The following is a 12,158-nucleotide window of genomic DNA, read 5'->3' as shown; positions in this document are numbered from 1 at the left end:
ATACAGATCCATTGTGCCACAAACCAATGATATCTTAACACAAGCTTTGGGTACTCAAGAAAGGCATGGACATGTGCATAGGGTTGGTGGTTTTGTTACTCCAACGGCTTACTTTCATACATTGAAACGAAATTAAAAACATGGGAATGATGAAAACAAGGAAATTGTAAGTGAAAATGAAGCACTTCGTCAACGTGTTAGAGAATTAGAAGCTCGTCTTCAAATGTCATATTCTATAAAATTTTCTGGACATGGAAGTTGCTCTAAGCAATTTTTAGCAGATGAGATCGAATCTCAAAATAAACAAAAAGACAAGATGAAGACTGCATATGAAAAGAAACAAAAATAGAAGATTAAGGTGGAGGAGATTAAGTCTTCAGAGAAACAAAGAGACAAGATAAAGGTGAATGTAAATCATAACCTAGAATATTTGAAAATTTTTAAGGTAAGTGATACTAATAAAATCAATTAAGTTCATCAAATGTCTAATTTTTTTGCTTTATATACTTTTGTTGCTACGATTTTGCTGTATTAGGAGAAATCTTCAATGGAAATGACTAAGAAAAAAGAAGTTAATGACTCAACATCGGTTCTTCCAGTATCTTTGAAATCCATTCTTAGATATGCTGAGAAGGTGATGGCCAAGGAATCTAGTATTTCTTTACAACTTTCAGTTGGACTTTTTGGCATTAGTCGAAAGAGTTGTTTCCTACGAGAGTAATGTTATTACTTTTGTAGACTTGGCGTAAGTAATGTTATTACTTTTGTAGACTTCAGTTCTGATGTTTCTTTCCAATTTTGGTTGTCTATATTTATGTTATAAATCTTTTGTAGGTACTTGCACTCATCCTTTATTTATTCAAAGGAAAGTTCACAATACACTTTTGTAGATCCATCTCTCATTTCCTCTGGACATAACTCTCAGGAAGTTAAAACTCGAAACCTGTGTAGTAGACTGATGGTCTTAGAAGCAAACCAATTAGTTCTTGCTCCTTTTAATCCTGGGTGAGTTAAAACAAATTTTGTTTTTATCAATTTCCATTAGCAATAAAAATACTAATTATATTTTATTAACTAGTGGTCACTGGGCACTACTTGCTATAAATGCATACGATGATGTTGTGTACTACCTAGACTCAATAAAGACAACATTACGAGTAGATATACGATATATAACTGACACGTAAGTTAACCTTTTTCATTTGTAGTGTTTTATTTTAGAGTGTACTTTATTTTAGAATAATTTGTGGTTATTTCTTGACTAATAGGGCAATTACGATGTTTCAATCTCAAAAGAATATTAAAAAAGCCAGAAGAAAATCTTATGGAGAACAGTAAAGGCAAATATAAATTAACAATGACTATTTATTCATCATATTAAGTAGACATCTAGTGCGTAAGAATTACTTCATTCTTATTTACTGGTTTTTCTCTGTAGTGTCTTCTACAAGTTGAGAGCACATGAAGGATATTATGACCAAAAGAAGCATTGTCATCTCATATTTGGTATGTTATTGTTATTTCGACATTTCAAATAGCACAGAGAAAAATAGAATCCATTATGATATTTGACTTTTATGTTTATAGATTGATACAAGGAAACCGTACTCACAAATCAAGTTAGATAAGGTGTAGATAGAGTTGGCTGAATTTTTAGATTGCTACATGTGATCGTGGTTGGTCATTTTGGATGTGTTTGTTTTGACAGATCAATTTTTGGATTTACTTCATATCCATATAGGTGTAAATATCTTTTGGTATTGTTTAAATATGCACGGGGAGGAGGGGGGATAGTTTTAGATTGGTACATGTATGGGTAGATGGATGGTTTTGTTGATAGAAGTTTTGGAAATGTATTTCTTGAAATAGTTCATATTGGGTTGACTGTTAAAATTATGTTTCTTATATTGTTTTGGAAATGTCTGTAAAACTCGCACCTTATTTCCTTTTTTTCATTATGTTTATTGTTTAAGTAAGCAAAATGTTGGGTTAAATGTTTAAGTTATATTGGATTTGTGCGTTTTGAGGTAAAGGATAAGTTTGAAGAAGGAAAATGTTTAAGTATGGGAACTTAACTCTCGGTTACTTATTGTTCTAGGCTTACAAATAGAATTTCTGGCTAAATGTTGGTCATGTCGAGGGATGCTTGAGAATCGAATGGGCACAAGGTAGGCATCGAGTAAATGTTGTCAAGCATCGAGTACAAGTGATTGAGGAAGGGTCGAGTGTCGATTATAAGAAATCGAGGAAGGGTCGAACGACAATTATAAATGATCGAGGAAGGGGTCGAGCATCGTGGGTAAGCGATGAAAGGTCGCGCGTCGAGTACGAGTGATTGAGTAAGGGGCATGCATCGAGCGAACTCCCAGCACTGAGTTTCCCATTGAGTATCGAGTCCTTTCATCGAGTAAGGACCTTCCTCCATCGAGTTTTCCTAGCGAGGATCGAGTTGCTCGCAACGCTCAGTTTTAAACTTCTCTTTTAGTTTCTCGGACAGATGGCTAAATCTCAACCCTTAATCTCCACTAATGGATGAGGTGGCTTAAGGAGATTTCACGCAAAGAGTTGGACGATAATAAAAACAAGAAAGGTGAAATTCTAGGGCTTATTTTGGCATGATTTGCTCGAGCAAACCAGGAAAACTTGGTTCTATTAGAAAGCTCTGTGAGTGTAGTTTCTGAAATCAAGCCTTTGGAAGGGAGTTCTCACCGGAGAGAGGGTCGAAGAAGCAAAAAAGAGTCAAAGGTTCATTTTCGGGCGTTCTTGGCACTCGATGAAGAAACGTAGATCTAGATCGAACCACATGGAATTTCAAGGTGAAAATTTAAGGTAATATTGTTATCACCTTTATGGTAAGTTTGTAGGAGGAAATTTTGCAAGATAAGGTCTGGGGTTTGAGTTACATATTTTGGAATCTAAACCTAGAAAGTGTTGAACAAGCAGGTAGCTTCATGGTCAACAAGCAGGTAGCTTCATGGTCTAGGGCCACTGGGGAAGATTTAAACCTCTAGATCAAACCATGAAGAGTTTTATGTTGAAATTTTGAGGTAACATTGTTAACATAATTCTGAGCATGTTTGAAGAAGGAATTTTCTTAAAATGAGTTCTGGATTTCGAGTTATTGACACTAGAACTTGAATTTGTAATTTTTTGGGTGAACAGGCAACTACTTGCTAAACGTGGGCTTGACACCCCAAAAACCCTACTAAGTACTGGGTATAGGCATTAGAAAGGAGGCGACCCATCGAAGTTTAAGCCATTTTAAATTTGACTAAGTATCCGATGTCCTATGGTAAGTTACGAATATTTGAAAGTAAAACGAATAAATGTAAGTTTAATTCTGAAAGTGAGTCTAAAAAGGGAAACCGTGACTAGTAACTAAAGTAATTTGATATGTTCACAGGGTTGAAATTAGTAGAAGAAGCTCATCAATCTTAAAAGGATTTCTCAAAGACAGTGAGTGACTCTAATGTTTACAAACGTTTATAAATGATTTAACAAGTCATGCTTTTATGAAAAGTTACTTATTGATAGCCAGCCTTAAACGTTTACCTAGCTATTTACTTTACTGATGTTTACGAATGCTTGGTAGATTATTAACTTATAGAGTATAGATAGTTATGGTCTAGGCATGATGTTCTTAAGTAATTAATGTCTTGTGCTTTTGAAGTATGTGTCCCTAAAAAAAATCCGAATGGTTAGCGTATGCTACTAGGGAAAGCTAGGACTATAAGACAAGCTAAGTGTGAGGTCTAGGTGAAGGCCTTCTAGTTACGTGGAGTTAAAGTCGACTTGAATACAAACGGTCATACAATTACAATGCAGAAATTACAACATGAACAATAAATGAACAAGGGAGACAAACTCTACGAACAATAGCAGATGAGTCTCCATGCTCTTATGCTGTCTCTTATACACATCTAGATGTGTATAAGAGACAGGTACACGATTGCAACACGGCACGAACACCGCATGAACACTTCGCACTCGTCCTCAACAATTTACTCGGTCACGAACTCCTCTGCAACACGAACGGCCTCTAGAAATCCTTGAGGGTGTCGAGTTGAGTCTGACACCACCAACAAGGCTACCTTGGTATTCTCGGTGTGAGAATCTAGAGGGTGGGCTCTGTTCGGACTTGGTATGAGGCAGAGGAACGGAGGAAACAACGATAGCATATACGACTGGGTAAGTGGGAGATGGTTAAGACCTATCATATAGGTCGATGCCCAATCGTTTAGATAAAGCTATGCGACCGTCTAGCAAAAGCTATGCGATCGTTTAGTCTATCGTTTAGCTCGGTTTTTCGCCTATAGAAACTATGATGAGTTATGCTCATCTTCCAAACTCGTTTTGGGGTTATGCAGTACAGACTGCATGTTATATCCTGAACAACGTTCCCTCAAAAAGTGTTTCTGAAACACCTTTGGAGTTATGGAGAGGCTGTAAAGGTAGTTTACGCCACTCCAGGATTTGGGGCTGTTCGGCACATGTGCTATCGACTAACCCAAAGAAGTTGGAACCACGTTCGAAGGTTTGCCTCTTTGTAGGCTACCCCAAGGAAACGAGAGGAGGATACTTCTATGATCCGAGTGAGAACAAAGTATTTGTTTTCTCAAAGGTAGGAGTTCCCAAAACACTCAGGATTGAGGTCGTGTCACCTATGGTCGTTTAGGTGAGATGTAAGTCTCTAGTATCAACGGCATTATATACAGAGTCTAGTCATTTCGTGGTCTAGGTCTTATACAAAATCTTTGTATAGGACACCCCCTCTCCACATCTCCACATGAATGGTCAGAATCTACCATATGTAGTAGTTTACAATACTTGCAAACCTCTACAAAGCGGGTCGTATCCGTAGTGTCACCATGATCAGGTATCCCACCTTAATCCTTATACTACAGACCTATTTAGGTTATCACTTAAGGCATGATCCACTTGTATATCACATATACATGCTTAAGTTCACATAAGATAACAAGGAGCTTTGTTTATTGGATATGAGTAAATGCCAGAATTAAATAACACTTATTTTATTCATTGAACAATGTGTATCTTTACAAAACAACGAGACTCTAGGAGAATTAGGACACCAATCCCAACTATCTCCCACTTATCCTAATGACTCGGGAGACTAATGTACAATATAATATAAACATGTACAATATACAATAAACTAGGGCATACCCTAGTATCATTTCCTATTTGCCTTACACAAGGTGTCGCATGTCCCGCAGACCCAGATTTCTAGATGACCCTCGAACACTTTAGCCATGAGAACCTTTGTAAAGGGATGAGCAACGTTGTGCTCTGATGCAATCGTCTTGACCATCACATCACCGCGACGCAAAATCTCCCTGATCAGGTGATATTTCCATTCTATATGCTTACCCCGACGATGACTTCGAGGCTTCTACCACAGCCCCGCTTTATCACAATAAAGAGTGATAGACAAATCTATATTTGGAACAACATCCAAATCTGTAAGGAACTTCCTTAGCCAAACAACCTCTTTAGCTGCTTCACAAGCTGCTACGTATTCGGCTTCCATAGTGGAGTCCGCGCTGCATCCTTGCTTGATGCTTCGCCAAACTACAGCCCCTCCATTCAGAGTAAACACTGACCTCGATGTCGATTTGCGAGAATCTCGATTGGTCTAAAAGTTAGAGTCCGTGTATCCTGTAAGGATCAGATCCTTATCTCCATACACAAGCATGTAGTCCCTAGTTCTCCGAAGATACTTGAGGATCGTCTTGACCGTCGTCCAGTGATTAAATCCTAGATTGGACTGATATCGACTAACAATCCCTATTGCATAGCAAATGTCAGGTCTGGTACACGACATTGCATACATCAAGCTTCCTATAGCAGAAGCATAGGGAATCCGTCTCATCTTCTCAACCTCTTGAGTTGTCTTCGGACATTGATCCTTAGAAAAAATGATTCCATGCCTGAAAGGTAACAAACCCCTCTTGGAATCCTGCATCCTATACCTGATAAACATTTGATCAATGTACAATGCCTGAGATAGGGCTAATAGTTTGTTCTTGCGATCCCGAATGATCTGGATCCCGAGAATATACTGTGCCTCACTCAAATCTTTCATTTGGAACTGGGCAGTGAGCCAACCCTTAATGTCAGCCAGATATCCTACATCATTCCAAATGAGTAGGATATCATCCACATACAGTACCAAGAAAGCTACTGAGCTATTGATGATCTTCTTGTAAACATAAGGCTCATCAACGTTCTGGTCAAAACCAAACGACTTGACAGCAGTGTCAAATCTGATGTTCCAAGATCGAGATGCTTGTTTCAGCCCATAAATAGACCTATTAAGCATGCAAACTCTTTGCTCTTGATCTGGAACTACGAACCCCTTTGTTGAGTCATATAGATGGTCTCCTCAAGATTACCATTCAGAAAGGCAGTCTTGACGTCCATTTGCCATATTTCATAATCATAAAATGTGGCTATAGACAGGAGAATCCTGATAGACTTTAACATGACAATAGGTGAGAAAGTTTCCTCATAATTAACTCCCTCAATCTGGGTATAACCCTTTGCCACAAGTCTAGCCTTAAAGGTTTGCATCTTTCCATCTACACCTCTCTTTTGCTTATAGATCCACTTTCACCCAATCGGTCTCACCCCATCAGGTGGATCAACAAGCTTCCAGACGTTATTGAAGTAAATAGACTCCATTTCTTGGTTCATGGTCGTAACTCATTCATCTTTGTCAACATCCTCCATTGCTTTCTTAAAAGACAACGGATCCTCGACCCCATCATTCGTAATGATGTTTTGGGTTTCAGTCGTTCATAACCCTCCCACTATGTCGAGGCAGTCTCAACTCTTGAGCTGGTTGACTAGACGTCCCGACCTCAACCTCTTGTTGATCTATCGACCTGTTCAACAATTCTTGTTGAATTCTCAACAGTCTTAGTCTCACTTGAGATCTCAAGTAAAACGATCTTACTTCGTGGCTTATGTTCCCTCTTGTGATCTTCTTCCAAGAAGATGACATTAGTGGAAACAAATACTTTGTTCTCATTCGGATCATAGAAGTATCCTCCTCTCGTTTCCTTGAGGTAGCCTACAAAGAGGCAAACCTTCAATTGTGGTTCCAACTTCTTTAGGTTAGTCACTAGCACATGTGCCGGACAGCCCCAAATCCTGAAGTGACGAAAACTACCTTTACAGCCTCTCCATAACTCAAAAGGTGTTTCAGAAACACTTTTTTAGGGAACGTTGTTCAGGATATAACATGCAGTCTGCACTGCATAACCTCAAAACGAGTCTGGACTGAACCATGTCCAACAAGGTCCTGTTTCTCCTTTCTGATACACCATTCTGCTGAGGTGTACCAGGGGCCGGGAGTTGGGACATAATCCCATATTCTATCATATAGTTCTAGAATTGGAGGTCCATATACTATCCACCACGATCAGATCGTAGTGTTTTTATCTTCTTACCTAACAAGTTTTCAACTTCAGCCTTATACTTCTTGAACTTGTCAAGGGCTTCAGATTTACGTTGCATTAGGAAGAGATTCCCAAACTTTGAATAATCATCTATGAAAGAGATGAAATATTCATATCCACCTCGAGCTCTAACATTCATCGGACCACAGAGGTCTGAATGTACAAGCTCCAAGGCTTCCCTAGCTGTGTAACCTTTTCTAGTAAAAGGTCGTTTGGTCATCTTGCCTTCGAGGCATGATTCACATACCGGTAAGGAGTTTTCTCCTAAACTCTTTAGAAGTCCACTTTTCACCAACTTCTCAATCCTATTAAGGTTGATGTGGCCTAACCTTAGATGCCAAAGCTGTTGTTGCCGTATTGAACATTTCAGTGTTAAACAAGGCTTTTATGACTAACGGCCTTAGTACATATAAGTTATTTTCCATTGAACCATAACCAATCTCCATTCTATTCTTGAAAATAAACACTTTATTCTCAGAAAATGAGACGGTATAGTCTTGTTCAATGAGACAAGAAATCGAGATTAAGTTCCTCTTAATATGCGGAACTACAAAAACATTATCCAGTAACAGATAACGTTTCTTGTCAACAAATAACTTCAGCCTACCTACAGCAATAGTTGAAACAACCTCACCAGTACCGACTCAAAGAGCCATCTCTCCCTATGACAACATTTGCTAGGATCTGAATCCTTGGTAAGAGGAACTGACATGATTGGTAGCACTTGAATCGAGGATCCAGGCAGAATCATCTTTCTCTACCAGACATGTCTCCAAGACCAATAAATCATATTTACTGTCTTATCTCCTCTTTGGAGAGTAGTGGGATGGAGATCGTTTGCCACGAAATTCATTTCACACGATTCTTTCCACTGTAAGTAAGGTTTTAAACAAATACTCGTTGTAAAACAAAACAACATCCAATAAGATTTTAGCAAAACTAATAGGAACCCCGTGTGACATCTAGTTTCGCAATGACGCTTCAAAGGTTTAGGACAAAAGTCGTCGAAGGGAGGTCAATTATCCTTCCTCTGAATTAAGAAGTTCTCAACCAGTCATTAATACCAGAACAACTTTTGTTCCTATAACGACAAGCCATCATTGATTTGGCCAAGAGATCATTAACTTACTTAACAATCTCCCGTAAGTGTGACCTGCTATTTTAAGCCCTAGAGGTCCGTCCCAAAAGGCCAATCCGAAGGGAAAAAATCCGATTGGGGCAAAACCTAAAGTGACCCTATCCATTTCTGGAGTTCACCTTGATATTGACCAACTACACAAAACCCATCCAAAGGGGGATGCTTCGAAGGCGACACAAGGGCATACAAAATGATCTCACGGTGTGAACCAATGACAGAGACCATATGACGTGTTGACACACACCCTTCACCCACTTACTATAAACACTCTCTCCGTTCACCTTGATATTGACTCATGCAAACACTATCCGAAGGAGGATGCATCCTGGGCATCTCGAGGCCAAGCATGAATCTCACGTTGTGAATATATAGGGAGAAACGTGAGTGGAATCATAGACATATTTGATACGCCTCTTCTTCCCACTGAGTATTTTATAACCTAGGGTTTAGCTTACTTAGAAAAAACACGGCTAAGGATTTTAACTAAGTGACTTTTAGGTTTTCCCAAGAGTAACTTTTACCTTGGATAGTTAAACAACTTTTGATCATCATCCATTAAACTCTTTAACGGAATCTTTGACCAAAACGTCGCATGTTTGTTGAAAATCTATCTAATTTACCTTTCCAAGTAGGTTCCCAGATAAGGGTGTTACGTTTCCGTCTACTTAAGAACCCCAGCCTAGCCAGGTCCCTTATAGATAGGTTTACAACAAATTTAATCTTTTATTCCAACCAATTTAATCATATTAAACCGATTTTAAAAGATTGATCTAGTTTACTAAACTCTTTAGTACCACTTGAATTTAGGTCTATCTCAATCCAATTTTAAAACCTTTTTAAAAACTTGAGTTCACCTTAAGTCCGCATGCAACTCTGAATTATTGATTTTAGGTCTAATTTCCTTTATAACACTTATAAATGGAAACAACCACCACAATGCGAAGTTAACACATTCAAGGCATTCATAACGCTTATAAACAACTAAGTGTCATGCTCAATGCATTGTCCATTCATTGCTACTTCTTTCATATAACACTTATGCAAAACAACAATGAAATAAGCAAAACATGGTTCCATTCACCCTTAGACTATAACATTTATAATAAAAGGATGATGCATGATAATGCTCACTGCATGCAAAATATAACTCTTATATTTCATGATGCATGCGCATGGTATCAAGTAATTTCTTCATGCAAGATTATAACATTTATAATACATGATGCATGAGTAATTGCAAAACCTAAGGTGGGTTTTTAACTATATGACAAACACTTTGGCATATAAGCACCATACATCACATGTATAAGCAATAAAAATTGATGAACTGGATAAAATTGCCTTAAAATTCAAAAAAGGAAAGCTAACTATTACAAAGACAAGGAGTCTCCAGTTCAAATAGGCGAACCAGGTCTTGAACCGCTCGACAATGCATCGCTTCTCCAACCATCGTGTACTAAGCACCCCGCGATCGTCTACACGATAAAACAAACACTTCGTTCTATCACTTACCAGCACTCCAGAGTTAAACGATCATTTAGTATTTACTATACGATCGTCTAGAAAAATCCAAACGATCATTTAGCTTTACTACACGATCGTGTACCTTTACTAAGCGATGAAGCCTGAAGTACACGATCGCTAAGTGCGCTCCGCTCGATGCATGCCTTCCGCGATCATCTAAGCGACTACGATGTTGCGAAGCACCATCGCCTAGGTGATCGCTTAGCTAGCCCCTCCGTATCGCATACATGTGATCGCATAGGTAGTAACTAAGCGATGAAGCTTACTAACTATGGGATTATCTAGCGTGCGCCTTCTACTAAACGATGAGCATTGTATGCTCCCACTAGGATCGCCTACCTCTAGTGCCTATGCGATCGCACAACCAACAATACATGATATAGTAAACTATTTACCCCATCACTTAGCATTAGCTAAACGATCGATTAGAAAATACTACACGATCGTCAAGAAAAAAATATCTAAATGATCGCTTAGTGAAATCCCAACGATCATTTACCTTAGGCTACACGATCTGACCAACGCTTGGTCTTATTCTTCGTTGAGAACTGCATCACCATGCGTCGAAGCTTCATCACAAACGACTCAACGAACTCGAACTTTTCGAATTACAGACTCAATTGTAAAGTTAATTTCACCCAAAACACACAGGGGCCCTTACAATTAACACTATGTAATACCAAAAGCTTTAACAAAAACGCAATTTAAACCCGAAAAGTTCATCAAATTCATCCACAAATGCAGAAACCCACCGCGACTGAAAATGGCGTTCAATTCATATCTGTAATTTGGAATGTCAGAGAACCTGGCTCTGATACCAATTGAAGGAAATCGGAAGCGAGATTTCCATGAGCAGTGGAACAAGACTATTCCAAATTACAATGAATGAACATATATTTACAATGCAATCGTTTAGTTTATCGTTTAACTTGGTCTGTCGCCTACAGACACTACACGATCGTTTACCTTGGGCCAGTGATCGTCTAGCAAAGCTATGCGATCGTTTAGTAAATACTGCACGATCGTTTAACTCGCACCTGCACAATCATTTAGCTCGCCCAGCCGTCATTTAGTAAATCTGTATTTAATTGACGACCACCGTGAGTTTCTATACGCCGAGAGAAAACTCAAAAATCCTTTTCAATCTTTTGTAAAACTTCTTTTTCAAATAGGAAAAGCAATTTTCCTTTTAAACTCACGGTTACCATGATCCAATAACCACACACTACTTTGGTTATTTAAAAGAAAAAGTATTAATTATCTAATAATTAATATTATTATAAACATAAATGATAACCAACTTATCATACTATATTTATAACCTATAGTTTTAATATTTCATCTCATGAAACATTATAAACATAAATGTATAACCAACTTATCATACTATATTTTATAACCTATAGTTTTAATATTTCATCTCATGAAACATATAAACTTAGTTCTTTTTCTATTCCATGATACTCAATGTAAATCTCATTTACATCAATCCTCCACTAGATGTATCTTATACATCATACGATTATTATCAGATATAATCAAAAATACCTCTTGTCCAATTTGAACATTTCAAATCAACAACACAAGAAGTTGATCCTCAACATAATCCAAAGCACCAAGGAGTCCTTTAGAACTGTTACTCCGAAGCTCCAACGTTATGTGAATAACTGACAAAATTCTTAGTCACGGGATCCACATCGTTAACTGTCGACACTCCAGCTAAGACCGACAGCTGAACTCATCCTACTTACAGATTATATTATGTGTCCATCTCAACCAATCAGTAGTGCGAACAACCCTTCGCAGATCGCTCGTAAGTACAGTTGGGCCAATAACTGTTATGCCCTGTAGTACATCTGCTCCTTAATCCACTTATCCCTCTTAATAACATAAGTCATAGCCCTACTATGCACTGAGTCTTCTCTTCCAAAGAGAATTGTGCACTAGGTTCAAAGCCCCGGAATCAGCCCTAAGGGAGAAATTCTCTTAACTTTATCCCTGCCTTTGGGAAA

This window comes from Benincasa hispida, chromosome 11 (assembly GCF_009727055.1).
Source record: "Benincasa hispida cultivar B227 chromosome 11, ASM972705v1, whole genome shotgun sequence".
NCBI lineage: Eukaryota > Viridiplantae > Streptophyta > Magnoliopsida > Cucurbitales > Cucurbitaceae > Benincasa > Benincasa hispida.
The sequence above is the reverse complement of the archived record's forward strand: the minus strand, read 5'-3'. Positions refer to the sequence as shown.